This window comes from Callithrix jacchus, chromosome 6, assembly GCF_049354715.1.
Source record: "Callithrix jacchus isolate 240 chromosome 6, calJac240_pri, whole genome shotgun sequence".
NCBI lineage: Eukaryota > Metazoa > Chordata > Mammalia > Primates > Cebidae > Callithrix > Callithrix jacchus.
In genome coordinates this window covers 115,201,758-115,215,630 of record NC_133507.1, presented here as the reverse complement: position 1 = coordinate 115,215,630, position 13,873 = coordinate 115,201,758, and the positions used below count along the sequence as shown (strand labels likewise).

At 37.1% G+C, this 13,873-nt stretch overlaps 1 pseudogene; it reads left to right on the top strand.

The window, feature by feature from the left end:
• The first annotated feature begins 949 nt into the window (after positions 1-949).
• On the top strand, positions 950-13,343 carry LOC100386762 (BRCA2 and CDKN1A-interacting protein pseudogene; annotated as a pseudogene).
• The last annotated feature ends 530 nt before the right edge of the window (positions 13,344-13,873 follow it).

The following is a 13,873-nucleotide window of genomic DNA, read 5'->3' as shown; positions in this document are numbered from 1 at the left end:
AATCTTTTTCAAATCTTTTTCCAAGGTTCTTAGTTTCTTTGCATTGATTTAAAACATGTTCTTTAACTCACAAAATTTCTCATTATCTACCTTCTGAAGTTTAATTTCGTCATTTTGTCACAGTGATTCTCCATCCAGCTTTGTTCCCTTGCTGGTGAGGGTCCTATGTAGGAGGCAAGGTGTTCTGGTTTCGGGTGTTTTCCTCCTTTTTGCACTGGTTTCTTCCCATCTTTGTGGATTTATCCACTTGTCGTCTGAGTAGTTGCTGACTTTTCGATTGGGTCTCTGAGTGGACACCCAGATTGTCGATGATGAAGTATTTATGTTACTTGGTTTTCCTTTTACCAGTCTAGCCCCTCCACTGTATGACTGCTGAGGTCCACTCCAGGCCCTGCTTGTCTGGGGTGCACCTATAGCAGCTGCAAAACAGTGAGGGATGCTACCAGTTTCTTTTTCTGCTATCTTTGTCCCAGAATGATGGCTGCCAAATTTCAGTCTTTTGGATATATAGAGGTCTGGGAGCTGCTTGGGGAGACGGTCTGTAATTTATAGGAGCTCAGGTGCTGATCTCTGAGCTCTGTTATTCATTCAGGTCTGTTAGGCTGCTACATTTAATTCTTCTGCAGCAGAACTCATAAAAAAAATCCCTTTTTTTTCTCAGATGCTCTGTCTCGGGGGGTTGGGGCTTTTTTTGTGAGTATCTGTTGCACTTTCCTGCCCAGGTAGGAGGCAGTCTAGTCACTATTTGCCTGCCGAGGCTCTGCCCTGCTGGTGTGAGGTTTGCCCTGTTGCTGCAGGCTCTGCCCTTCTGCTGGGGTCTCCGCCCTGCTGCCATGGGCTACGCCATTTGGTGGAGTCTCTCTGTTGTGGTGGGTTGCCTCGGCAACAGCAGGCTGCGTCAGCAATGGGCGTGTACATCAGTAGGTGCGAATTGCCTCGGTAATGGCGGATGCCCCTCTCCTACCGAGATCCACCGTCCTCGGTTCAGCTGTGCCGGCAGGGAAACTCTCCACCTAGAGCATTTGGAATCGCCGTTTTGTTTGTCCCACTGCCCTATCCCAAACGCGTTTCCCTGGAATGTCCTGGCCTGGCTCACTGTCCAAGTCCCGTTCAGTCAGATAGATATGCTGATTTGCCCTCTCAAGTCTCAGATTGCCGGTTCAACAGGGCACCCGGACTGGTGCACTTTGTGCAGAGCGCTGTGGAGTGCTGCTGCGCTACAGCACCGGCCACAGGCTGCACTGGCTGCACCGGCTGCCAGCTGCACCAGCCAAAACCTCTGCCTGGCATCTCGCGTCTCTTTTATACCTGGGAATTTCCCTGTTTTGTGGGCAACAATGATCCGTCTGGAAATGCGGCCCTCACTCATCCTCCATGCATTCATCAAGAGCTTCAATCCTGGGTTGTTCTCACCATGCCATCTTGGGTCCCTCCTATGTCATATTTACCTTCTTTGACACATTTCCCTTAAATTCCTGACAATGAGAATTAGATACTTTACAATTGTATAAAAGTATGTTTCAAAAGTTATGTGCATTTAATTATATGTGTATATAAAATAATATACATATGTGTATATATACACATTTGTATACATGTTTATATATGTATACATACATATGTATACATATACACATATGTATGTATATATATACTGATGAATTGAATTAAGATAGTAATAAGGAAACTACATTCAAAACATGGATTGGGAATTTTTTTATAACATGCATTATTCTTCAGTGTTCTTGAATGTGGAAGAAAAATAACTAATGTTTTGTTCATGGAAATGTTGTAAACATAAATATATTACCACCAATAAGATGGCAAATCAATTATAGTGATATATCCTGAATTTTTAAATACAAATTGATTGATGAAAAAAGAAGGCCATTTACAGTCAATTGCACTATACTACTACTAATGTCAATATTTTAACAAACGGTATTTTATTAGGCTTCTGAAAAGTTTTATTTGACAAAACCATGCAGATCATTAATTATTTCATGTTTTCTGCCCCAAAATATTCTGTACTCTTAGTAAGAATCTTAGTGTCACTTTCAGAAAAGGAATATTGTTCAGAAAACATTTAGGTCTTGTTGTTTGGTCAGAACTTTTGCTCTTTGGCATATAGTTATATACTTTTTAACCTCGAGCATTAGAACTCTGAATCTGATCTTACACTATTTGGTATTTTTGTATGAATTAACATTAGTAAATATAATATCTCATAATAGGAAATCTAAATTGCTCCTCTACCTTCTAAAGATACCTCCCACTACTTTTTCCATAATTTTTGTGGAAAATAATTGTAAAAAATCTCTTGCAAAATAGGACATTTTACAAGATATAATGATTTTGGAACTCTTGTAAAAAATTGTTGGCATGGCGTGGTGGCTCACACCTGTAATCCCAGCACTTTGGGAGGCTGAGGTGGGCAGATTATGAGGTTAGGAGATCTAGACCATCTTGGCTAACACAGTGAAAACCTGATTCTACTAAAAATCTTAAAAAATTAGCAGGGAGTGGTAGCATGTGCCTGTAGTCTCAGCTCCTCAGGAGGCTGAAGCAGGAGAATCACCAGAGCCCTGGAGGCACAGGTTTTGGTGAGCCAAGATTGTGCCACTGTACTCCAGCCTGGGTGACAAAGAGAGAGTCTTAAAAGAAAAAAAAATTTTTGTTAAATCTGTGTTAAATATCTAAAACCATAATTTAACAAGAATGGCTTTTCTCTTTACAACCTCAATTTTAAACCCATACATTTTATTGTGTGTGGAAATAATTTTAACAACCATTAGCCACCTGCCCATCATTTTACAGCAAGCAAGGCTCACGAAACCTGGAGTTACCCAATTACACAAACTATTGTATTGTTTGCAATTGTCAGCAGAAAAATGAATTCCAGCAGATTCCTCTATACTGCAGGAGTGCTATGTCAATAGCTTGCTTGTAGTCTGGCATATAGTATGCTTTTTTTAATTTGTTTTCAGTAATGACAGTAAAATAATTATCATTTTTTGTCATCCTAGTTTTGCCTTTAGTTGCATTCAGTGAGTTTCAGTATCACTCTCCCCTCTTTTGTTTCCTTTCAAAGTGAAATATTGCTGTTTTTCACCATACTCCAACTTTGTTGAATAAGAATGTGATTTTTTAAAGTATTTCATTTGTTTAGTTGATTAATAAGTACATCATAACGATTTCTTGACTTGATTTTTAAAATGGGTATTTATATTTAAAATATAGGTTTTCTTATTTATTTCTTACTGAACGCATTCTATATAAAATAACACACTTATCTTCACCTTATGTATACCAAAGACTCAATCCATTGAAAGTTTAAATATTGTCTAACTATGTCTTCTTTCCCTGGCCCATTGACTCATTCATTTTCTTCCCCCAGCCCCTTCCAATGCACAAACAGAAAGTATGTGTGCAGTTTTAACAGGATCACACAATTTGACAGATAGCATTAATAATTTTGTATATATCCAATATCTTTAAAAAATATGCTGGAAGCTATAACTTTGGTTCTATCCAGACATGTCTTATTTTTCAAAATTAAAATATATTTTTAAATGTTTTCAAATTTAAGTAAAATATTTTTAATATCTCAGCTCTATCTGTATTATGCACAATAAGAAGGCTCAGTTCCTTACTGCCTTGAGTACTTCGCTATCTTTCATAAGCATTAAAACAATTTTAATAGAGGAAATGCTGGCATTATGCAAATCCATTGATATGAGAATAATAAGAAGAGCAAGTTGCACATTTATGACACACATTTCTCTGGAGAAAGCTTCGAACATGTATTATACTATTTAAAGTAAAAGCAAATGAAAATGAAATTAAAAACACTTGATTTTAATATCATTTTTTATTTATGTAATAACCTCTGACACCTAATAACAGAATAAATTTTAAATATATCTCCAAAGTTTCTGTGTAAATTCTTAACACAAAATAAAAATATAGTATGTATTTGTACTCAGCATTTTATACAAATCTCTCTGTATTTTAATACTAAAATAATTAATAGAATTATAGCATTCTTTAAAATTGTTTTACATAAATAGCAAAATTTGAAAAACTTTAACTTGCCTTTTTCTATTCATACTCCTAATTCCACAAAACAGTACATGTCTAGATTGTGAGGCAAGATTTAATGTAAAATTTTTACTGAAGTCTTATCACCATTTTCTTATCCTGTACTTTTGTGGATTCAACTTGTCCAGAGTTATCATCTTGGCATCACTTGAAGAGTTTCAGCCCTCTCTGGGAAGCCACAGCAGACTGACTCCCTGACCTTAAGATAACCTTTTTCTCTGACCCAATTTATGACCATTTGTCTAGGTCTCTTTATCTCTTTTTTTTCACTAAAGATAGTATTTGCAATGTTAACAGAAAAATAAAATAACTACTTCCTTTTAAGTATAACTTGCTCTGGATATTAAAATACAATCTATTGAAATGCAAATAATAATGGACACAAAATAACTGCTTTCCCAAAGAAACATCTATTGTACATAAATATTGAGATGATTTTGAGCTGTGCTAAACCCAGCTTATTTTCCTCTTGAGTATTTTCTTATTACAAATTCAAAATATACTAACTGCAGGGAAGTCATTTCACTCTGTATTCTACTATAATTAATTAACATGTGAATTTTTACAAGGCTTGTTTTCTGTGATTGGCTAATATCTTAAAATGACTAAAATATTTATTTAAAATTTTATTTAAAAATGTAATATTTAAATCAGATCAACAGAATGTATTCCTTTACAACATGTCTCTTACAAAGGAAACTTTGGCAATAAATGATAAATTAAATGATTAATATAATTTATTCTGTTATATATATTGATAACTGATAAATATGTAATTCATAATATTTAGTTTTTGCTTTTGTTTTTGTTCCAATAAGAAAAAAATGTATTTAAATTATATTAGGTGAACATTTTAGGGAGAGAAGAATCAGAAAAGTAAAGCAATTTTCTACAGACATACTAATTTATCCTGGTAACAGATTTTCACAACAACATAAAAGGTTAATTGTTTAAATTATACATTAGGAATAGACAATAAGTTTGAAATTATATTTGGCATCATAGGCTCTGCTTCAAAGCATACAAAATTTAGTTGAGTTTCATTTCACGGAATATAATTAAGAAAAGAAATTGGAGAGAAACAGAGAAAACTAGAATGAATGAATAAAAAATCATTCACTAAAGTGAGCCAATTCACATGCAATTAAAACTTCAAAAAATGCATTAAACAAAATATAGAAATCCCAGAAACATAAGGAAATTGTATCAAATTGTTTTTTTCTAATTATAGTAAATTGGTTTTGACATGTGTAATCTCTGATACTTATTGGCACTTCTTTAAGTTACAAATCACATCTCTTAGAAATGAAGAATAAACTATTTTAATAAAATAATTTATTTGGACAAAATAGTTAACTTATCAGTTATTAGTACCTGCTTATTTTTTAATATATTGTACACAGTTTTTTACTTATGATCACTGATCCTTGACATTCCTTTAATATTTATTTTATTCATGTATGTAAACCTATTTTGTTCATAGTTTTAATGTATTTCAAGTAATTTTCTAATGTATTTAGCCTTGAAATCTTTCTTTTTAAAAATATACATAACCGTTAAACATTTAATTAGCTAAGTAGGTTACAGCTCGGAACTTCACCCACCAAGCTATCTCTCATTTAATGATGATCCTAAGGCATATTTAAAGTGTTAATAAAAACTAAATATTGCCTGACAAAGATTTCATAGTTCTATATTTTCATCCTTGTGAATGAACTATATCCTAACTTAATAGGTAGACATGATTGAGAACCTAACTTAGGAATATACACCTGTAACAACAGCTGAGTGTTGGCCAATTCAAGCAGCCATAAGTCAACCACTCATACACTGCTGAGTGTTCAAACTGTGTTCAAATAAGGCAAACGCCCACCTGTAACTGAAGCAGGCTTTCTCTTACCCCTTCCTGGGACTTGCAACAGGGGTGCCTACTTGCCTCCTTTATTTAGCCTGCCACTCTTAATTCCTTGCAAGAGGAAATGTGAGAGCAAATGAGGCAGGACTGGAGTGCACAGCAGTGAAACAAGTTGGCAGCTTCCGTGCCGGCAGGAACAAACTCCACTCACTATGTTCCACCCTTCACAGGAGGGAGCATGCAGGTGAGTAAGGGCAGGAGCCACAGCAAGTGCTTTTAGGTGCTGGCAGGAGCAAATTCCATGTGGGCCCTGTGGCATCATCTAGTGGGGGTGCCTGTGACTCCTTAACCCCCAGAAGGCACCTTACAGTGCTCTTTTAGCCCTGCTGTCCCCAGATGGCTTAAGTGTTAATACCTCAGTGAGTCCTCTACTTTAATGCTTGAGGCAGCTGCCTTCTGCCAGTGAGGGCAAAGGGCTAGTGTGAGAGCCTTTATAACCCCATTTGTGGCCCCTGGGTTCTTGTCTGATGTCCAGGAAAAGTGAGGTCACATGAACAAATTGAAAGATGGCAAATGCATGGGAATTTATTGCTGATGAAAGTGGCTCTTAGCAGGAAAGGGACTTGAAAAGGGTATGGAGTGAGCAGGTAATCTTCCCTTGAAGAACCTTCCCCTTCAGATTCTTCTCTAAAGTTACATCATCAAGCTGTCCCTCAGAAGTCAAGCAGTTTCTCTCTGATGTCCGGCCTTAGTCCCTAACATCCAGTTGTTTCTCCTCTCTGCTAGCTGAGTCTGTCTGGGGTCTTTATAGGCACAGGATGTGAGGTGGGGCAGGCTATGAGTAGTTTAGGAAAAGGCAACGTTTTCTCACTTTGGGGCATGGTTTTGGGTTTTTTGACTTGAGGGTAGGGTTTTCTTGGGGACTTGCACATTTCTGCCTAGAATTTTTCTGCCCCCATCCCTATTAAGGCCTGATGCAGGTGAGAAACTTTAATGGTATATACTTTTCTCCATAATCAGTCAGAAACGGAACATGGATTCACTACTCTTACCCATATCATGGGTTAAAGAAAATATTGCCAGAAGGCCTTCCCTCTTGTAGAAGGGCATCATTTGTCAGGTCCTTTTTCTATGGTTTGAAGTAATAGAGGCAATGATCAGAAGTGTATTCTTCATAATAGGCTCTGTAGCAGATTCTGCTGTAAAGGCTATGGCCACAAAACAGACTTTAAATTCTTTTGTGAATGTTATGCTAAATAATAGAATTGGCTGAACAGAAAAGTAGCTGTGCAGCTGCTGGCACTTGTGGCCTATGGAGAACTACTTCAAATGAACATTAAACAGAGACAGCTGTAGGAGATTAACAAAAAGATCACCCAGTTAAGCAAGTAGACTCCCTATCTAACTCATTCTTTCATCTTTTTGATTTTCGGTGATTTAGTTTATGGGGTTCCTGAGTAAAGAGCATATTCCAAACTCGTGGTATTATCCTCCTGATAGTAATAATAATAGTTTCCATGGTGCACTGTATTCTCTCAAAGGTTTTAAATGTTTGCATGCAGCCCCCTGTAGAATATCAAATGTTCTGTCTTTAACTGGAATGACAAAAGTTGAAAGAAATGTACGACCATGAGGACACTGTAACCAATGAATGAAGTGCTGAGACTGGAAACCCAAAACGATGGTAACTGAGAATGATGCTAAGGCCCTAAGTTGTGGTCACACTTTCACCTAGGTGAGAATCTGACTAAAAGGGGGGGATTCTGTTTTTAAACAAAATTATGAGAAGCCATTGTTTTGGACTAAGTTCATCCAGTAGGCCCCAACAGAACAAACCAAACTAAAATGAAGTTGGTCATGCTAATTCTGCCTAGAACAGATCAGGTTTTGGTTTTCTCCCGTAAACAGGATGCTCCAACATAAGGAGGTACCCTCTATTCAAGTCCTTGTTCCTACATTTGCAAAAATCACTGCTCTAGTATTTCCCAGTGGGTTTCAAGACCAAATAAGTACATTTACAGTTGTGATAGTGGCATCAATGACTTAAGTTTTGGTCACTTACAATTTCTGTATGTCATTTTAGTTTTTCTGTCTATAAATTTGTTCTGATCATGATACATCTCCACAGTCTCTGAATCTGCTATGATTCTGGGGATGTCCTATTCACGAATCATTCATTGATCAATTAAACTCTTAACTTTAATTTGGCCAAAATTTTTCTTTTAACAACAACAACAAAATAAAACATGAAAATTGGTGATATACTGTAAACACACTCATTTTCAATGTTGTTTCTTTCTTGTTAACAAGTTGGTATGGCTCATTATCGGAGCATATGGTACTCAACAGTAGAAAAACTTCCTGGAGAAATTGACAGTCTGATAAAAAGGATATCAAGAAGAACTCCTTGTTAAAGAAAAATAGGGTATCTATTCCTCAGTCCTCAAAGGAGAATACTTCTTTGGGTGTATGATTACTACTATGTATTAGGCAAAATGCAAATCTGAAAGAGTTGGTGCTTTTAGGCATATGGATAATTTTTTTTTGAGTTCCAATAATCTTTTATCTTTTTTTTATTTTTTAAATTTTTTATTGGATTTTAGATTTTGGGGTACATGAGCAGAGCATGCAAGACAGTTGCGTAGATACACACATGGCAGTGTGCTTTGCTTTTCTTCTCCCCTTCACCCACATTTGGCATTTCTCCCCAGGCTATCCCTCCCCACCTCCCCCTCCCACTGGCCCTCCCCTTTTCCCCCCAATAGACCCCTGTGTTTAGTACTTCCCTTTCTGTGTCCATGTGTTCTCATTTTTCATCACCCGCCTATGAGTGAGAATTTGCGGTGTTTCATTTTCTGTTCTTGTGTCAGTTTGCTGAGGATGATGTTCTCCAGATTCATCCATGTCCCTACAAACGACACAAACTCATTATTTCTGATTGCTGCATAATATTCCATGGTGTATATGTGCCACATTTTTCCAATCCAGTCTATTATCAATGGGCATTTGGGTTGATTCCAGGTCTTTGCTATTGTAAACAGTGCTGCAATGAACATTCGTGTACATGTGTCCTTATAGTAGAATGATTTATAGTCTTTTGGATATATACCCAGTAATGGGATTGCTGGGTCAAATGGAATTTCTATTTCTAAGGCCTTGAGGAATCACCACACTGTCTTCCACAATGGTTGAACTAATTTACACTCCCACCAACAGTGTAAAAGTGTTCCTTTTTCTCCACATCCTCTCCAGCATCTGTTGTCTCCAGATTTTTTAATGATCGCCATTCTAACTGGCGTGAGATGGTATCACAATGTGGTTTTGATTTGCATCTCTCTGATGACCAGTGACGATGAGCATTTTTTCATATGATTGTTGGCCTCATATATGTCTTCTTTCGTAAAGTATCTGTTCATATCCTTTGCCCACTTTTGAATGGGCTTGTTTGTTTTTTTTCCTGTAAATCTGTTTGAGTTCTTTGTAAATTCTGGATATCAGCCCTTTGTCAGATGGGTAGACTGCGAAAATTTTTTCCCATTCTGTTGGTTGCCGATCCACTCTAGTGACTGTTTCTTTTGCCGTGCAGAAGCTGTGGAGTTTCATTAGGTCCCATTTGTCTATTTTGGCTTTTGTTGCCAATGCTTTTGGTGGTTTGTTCATGAAGTCTTTGCCTACTCCTATGTCCTGGATAGTTTTGCCTAGATTTCCTTCTAGGGTTTTTATTGTGCCAGGTCTTATGTTTAAGTCTTTAATCCATCTGGAGTTAATTTTAGTGTAAGGTGTCAGGAAGGGGTCCAGTTTCTGCTTTCTGCACATGGCTAGCCAGTTTTCCCAACACCATTTGTTAAACATGGAATCCTTGCCCCATTGCTTGTTTTTGTCGGGTTTATTGTATAGTTGTATGTATGTTGTGTTGCCTCCGGTGCCTCTGTTTTGTTCCATTGGTCTATATCTCTGTTTTGGTACCAGTACCATGCTGTTTTGATTACTGTAGCCTTGTAGTATAGTTTGAAATCCGGTAGTGTGATGCCCCCTGCTGTGTTCTTTTTGCTTAGAATTGACTTGGCTATGCGGGCTCTCTTTTGGTTCCATATGAAGTTCATGGTGGTTTTTTCCAGTTCTGTGAAGAAAGTCAATGGTAGCTTGATGGGGATAGCGTTGATTCTGTAAATTACTTTGGGCAGTATAGCCATTTTCATTATATTAATTCTTCCTAACCATGAACATGGAATATTTTTCCATCTGTTTGTGTCCTCTCTGATCTTGTTGAGCAGTGGTTTGTAGTTCTCCTTGAAGAGGTCCCTTTCGTTCCTTGTGAGTTGTATTCCAAGGTATTTTATTCTTTTTGTAGCAATTGCGAATGGCAGTTCGTTCTTGATTTGGCTTTCTTTAAGTCTGTTATTGGTGTAGACGAATGCTTGTAATTTTTGCACATTGATTTTATATCCTGAGACTTTGCTGAAGTTGCTTATCAGTTTCAGGAGTTTTTGGGCTTAGGCAATGGGTTCTTCTAGGTATACTGTCATGTCGTCTGCAAATAGAGACAATTTGGCTTCCACCTTTCCTATTTGAATACCCTTTATTTCTTTTTCTTGCCTGATTGCGCTGGCTAGAACTTCCAGTACTATATTGAATAGGAGTGGTGAAAGATGGCATCCTTGTCTAGTGCCAGATTTCAAAGGGAATGCTTCCAGTTTTTGCCCATTCAGTATGATATTGGCTGTTGGTTTGTTGCAAATAGCTTTTATTACTTTGAGATACGTTCCATCGACACCGAGTTTATTGAGGGTTTTTAGCATAAAGGGCTGTTGAATTTTGTCAAATGCCTTCTCTGCGTCAATTGAGATAATCATGTGGTTTTTGTCCTTGGTTCTGTTTATGTGGTGAATTACGTTGATAGACTTGCGTATGTTGAACCAGCCTTGCATCCCCGGGATGAATCCTACTTGATCATGATGAATAAGTTTTTTGATTTGCTGTTTCAATCGGCTTGCCAATATTTTATTGAAGATTCTTGCATCTATGTTCATCATGGATATTGGCCTGAAGTTTTCTTTTCTCGTTGTGTCTCTGCTGGGTTTTGGTATCAGAATGATGTTGGTCTCATAAAATGATTTGGGAAGGATTCTCTCTTTGGATTGTTTGAAATAGTTTCAGAAGGAATGGTACCAGCTCCTCCTTGTGTGTCTGGTAGAATTCGGCTGTGAACACATCTGGACCTGGGGTTTTTTGTGTGGTAGGCTCTTAATTGCTGCCTCAACTTCAGACCTTGTCTATTCATAGTTTCAGCTTCCTCCTGGTTTAGGCTTGGGAGGACACAAGAGTCCAGGAATTTATCCATTTCTTCCAGGTTTACTAGTTTATGTGCATAGAGTTGTTTCTAATATTCTCTGATGATGGTTTGAATTTCTGTGGAATCTGTGGTGATTTCTCCTTTATCATTTTTTATTGCATCTATTTGGTTGTTCTCTCTTTTATTTTTAATCAATCTGGCTAGTGGTCTGTCTATTTTGTTGATCTTTTCAAAAAACCAGCTCTTGGATTTATTGATTTTTTGAAGGGTTTTTCATGTCTCAATCTCCTTCAGCTCAGCTCTGATCTTAGTTATTTCTTGTCTTCTGCTGGGTTTTGAGTTTTTTTGATCTTGCTCCTCTAGCTCTTTCAATTTTGATGATAGGGTGTCAATTTTGGATTTCTCCATTCTCCTCATATGGGCACTTATTGCTATATACTTTCCTCTAGAGACTGCTTTAAATGTGTCCCAGAGGTTCTGGCATGTTGTGTCTTCGTTCTCATTGGTTTCGAAGAACTTCTTTATTTCTGCCTTTATTTCATTGTTTACCCAGTCAACATTCAAGATAATTTTTTTATTTGTCTTTTTTGTTTTGTTTTTTTCTTACCACTGACTTTGGACTCAGTCTGTGATCTAGTTCTTTGATTCATGGTGACATGTCAAAAGGATGCCAAGACTTTTTGGGAGATTTTGGCTGTGAGAACCATTGTTATGTTCCATTCAAATTAGGGTCCCACTGCTGAGCCTCTTATCAATCACATCCCAGGTAGTACCCCTTCAGCCTTTTTCTCCCAGGCTACCCTTGTCCCTACAGGCAGCCTTTGTTGACTCAAGCTTTCGACAGCAACTTAAGTCTGATTTCCTTTGGCAATCCAGGGGAAATTCAAACCTTCTCTCTAACACATAAAAAAATTCAGGGGGTTCCACAGCCGCCGGGCGCCCCGGTCCAGTGCGACGACAAAGAGGAAGATGAAGTCGAGGATGAGGACGAAGACGATGACGACAGTGACGAAGAAGAAGATGAAGACGACGAGGTCTTTGACCAGGAAGTGAATATCGAATTTGAAGCTTATTCTATATCAGAAAACGATTATGACGGAATTAAGAAATTGCAGCAGCTTTTTCTAAAGGCTCCTGTGAACACTGCAGAGCTAACAGATGTCTTAATTCAACAGAACCATATTGGGAGTGTGATTAAGCAAACTAATGTTTCAGAAGACAGCGATGATGATGTGGATGAAGATGAGATTTTTGGTTTCATAAGCCTTTTGAATTTAACTGAAAGAAAGGATACTCAGTGTGCTGAACAAATTAGAGAGTTGATTCTAAGCTTCTGTGAGAAGAACTGTGAAAAGAGCATGGTTGAACATTTGGACATGCTTTTAAATGACACCACCAAGCCTGTGGGCCTTCTCCTAAGTGAAAGATTCATTAAGGTCCCTCCACAGATCGCTCTGCCCGTGTACCAGCAGCTTCAGAAAGAAGTAGTGGAGGCACACAAAACCAATAAGCCATGTGGGAAGTGCTGCTTTTACTTTCTGATTAGTAAGACATTTGTGGAAGCAGGAAAAAAAAAATTCCAGAAAGAAATGGAGCAACCAAAAGAAAGATGAGTTAATGTTTGCAAATGCAGAGGAAGAATTTTTCTATGAGAAGGCAATTCTGAAGTTCAGCTACTCAGTGCAGGAGGAGAGCGACACCTGTCTGGGTGGCAGATGGTCTTTTGATGACGTACCAATGAAGCCTTTGTGAATTGTGATGTTAATTCCAGGTGACAAGATGAACGAAATCATGGATAAACTGAAAGAATATCTATCTGTCTAACACATTTCCAATGGACAGTGATGGGCTTGCTTTTGTAAAATTACCAGAAAACTCAGTGGAGAATTACTGAAAAACTCATAACTTTATTCGGAATAAGGTCCTCTACAAAAAGTAGGGTTCTGTCCTGTGTGTCTGTGACACATTTACAGAATATCAGTTTTTAAAAATGTTGGTCAAATTATGCATGGTTGATTTAAAAACTTTTCCAAGAAGAAGAAAAACATGTAATTTAAAGAACTCAATAAAAGCTGCTATTTTTTATTAAAAAAATTCATTGCCAAACTGCCACTAGAATTTCCTGAAAAACTAATTGCTAATGTATATGACTTTTTGCTTTTCACCATCCCTGCTGAAATGCAACCAACAGGAACTGGGAAGGTGATAACATAAAATACATGTGTTTGATCATATTTTTCAGCATTTTTTCAGCATTATTTATTGCCAGTAGTTGCCTTATGCTTTACACCTCAATCCTTATATATCAAAATTTCTTAAAGAACAAATGCTATAGAAAAGATTATATTATTAATATTGTATAAGTTGCATATGAGCCAATACTTGTTTCTCTTTCCATATGTTAATTATGATATGCAAAATCTATGTAAATAGTACAGGACCAAGAGAAATTAGCATCTAAAGCCTGGAGTCCTTAAGCCAAAAGAGCAGGTTTCAAAATTAAAACTTTTGAGGATTTCATAAATGCACCAATATTCATGAAAACTTTATATTTTATGAAAACTTGGCATTATATTAGTGATTATCATTTACACTAGTGACACATCCATTATACATAGAAATGT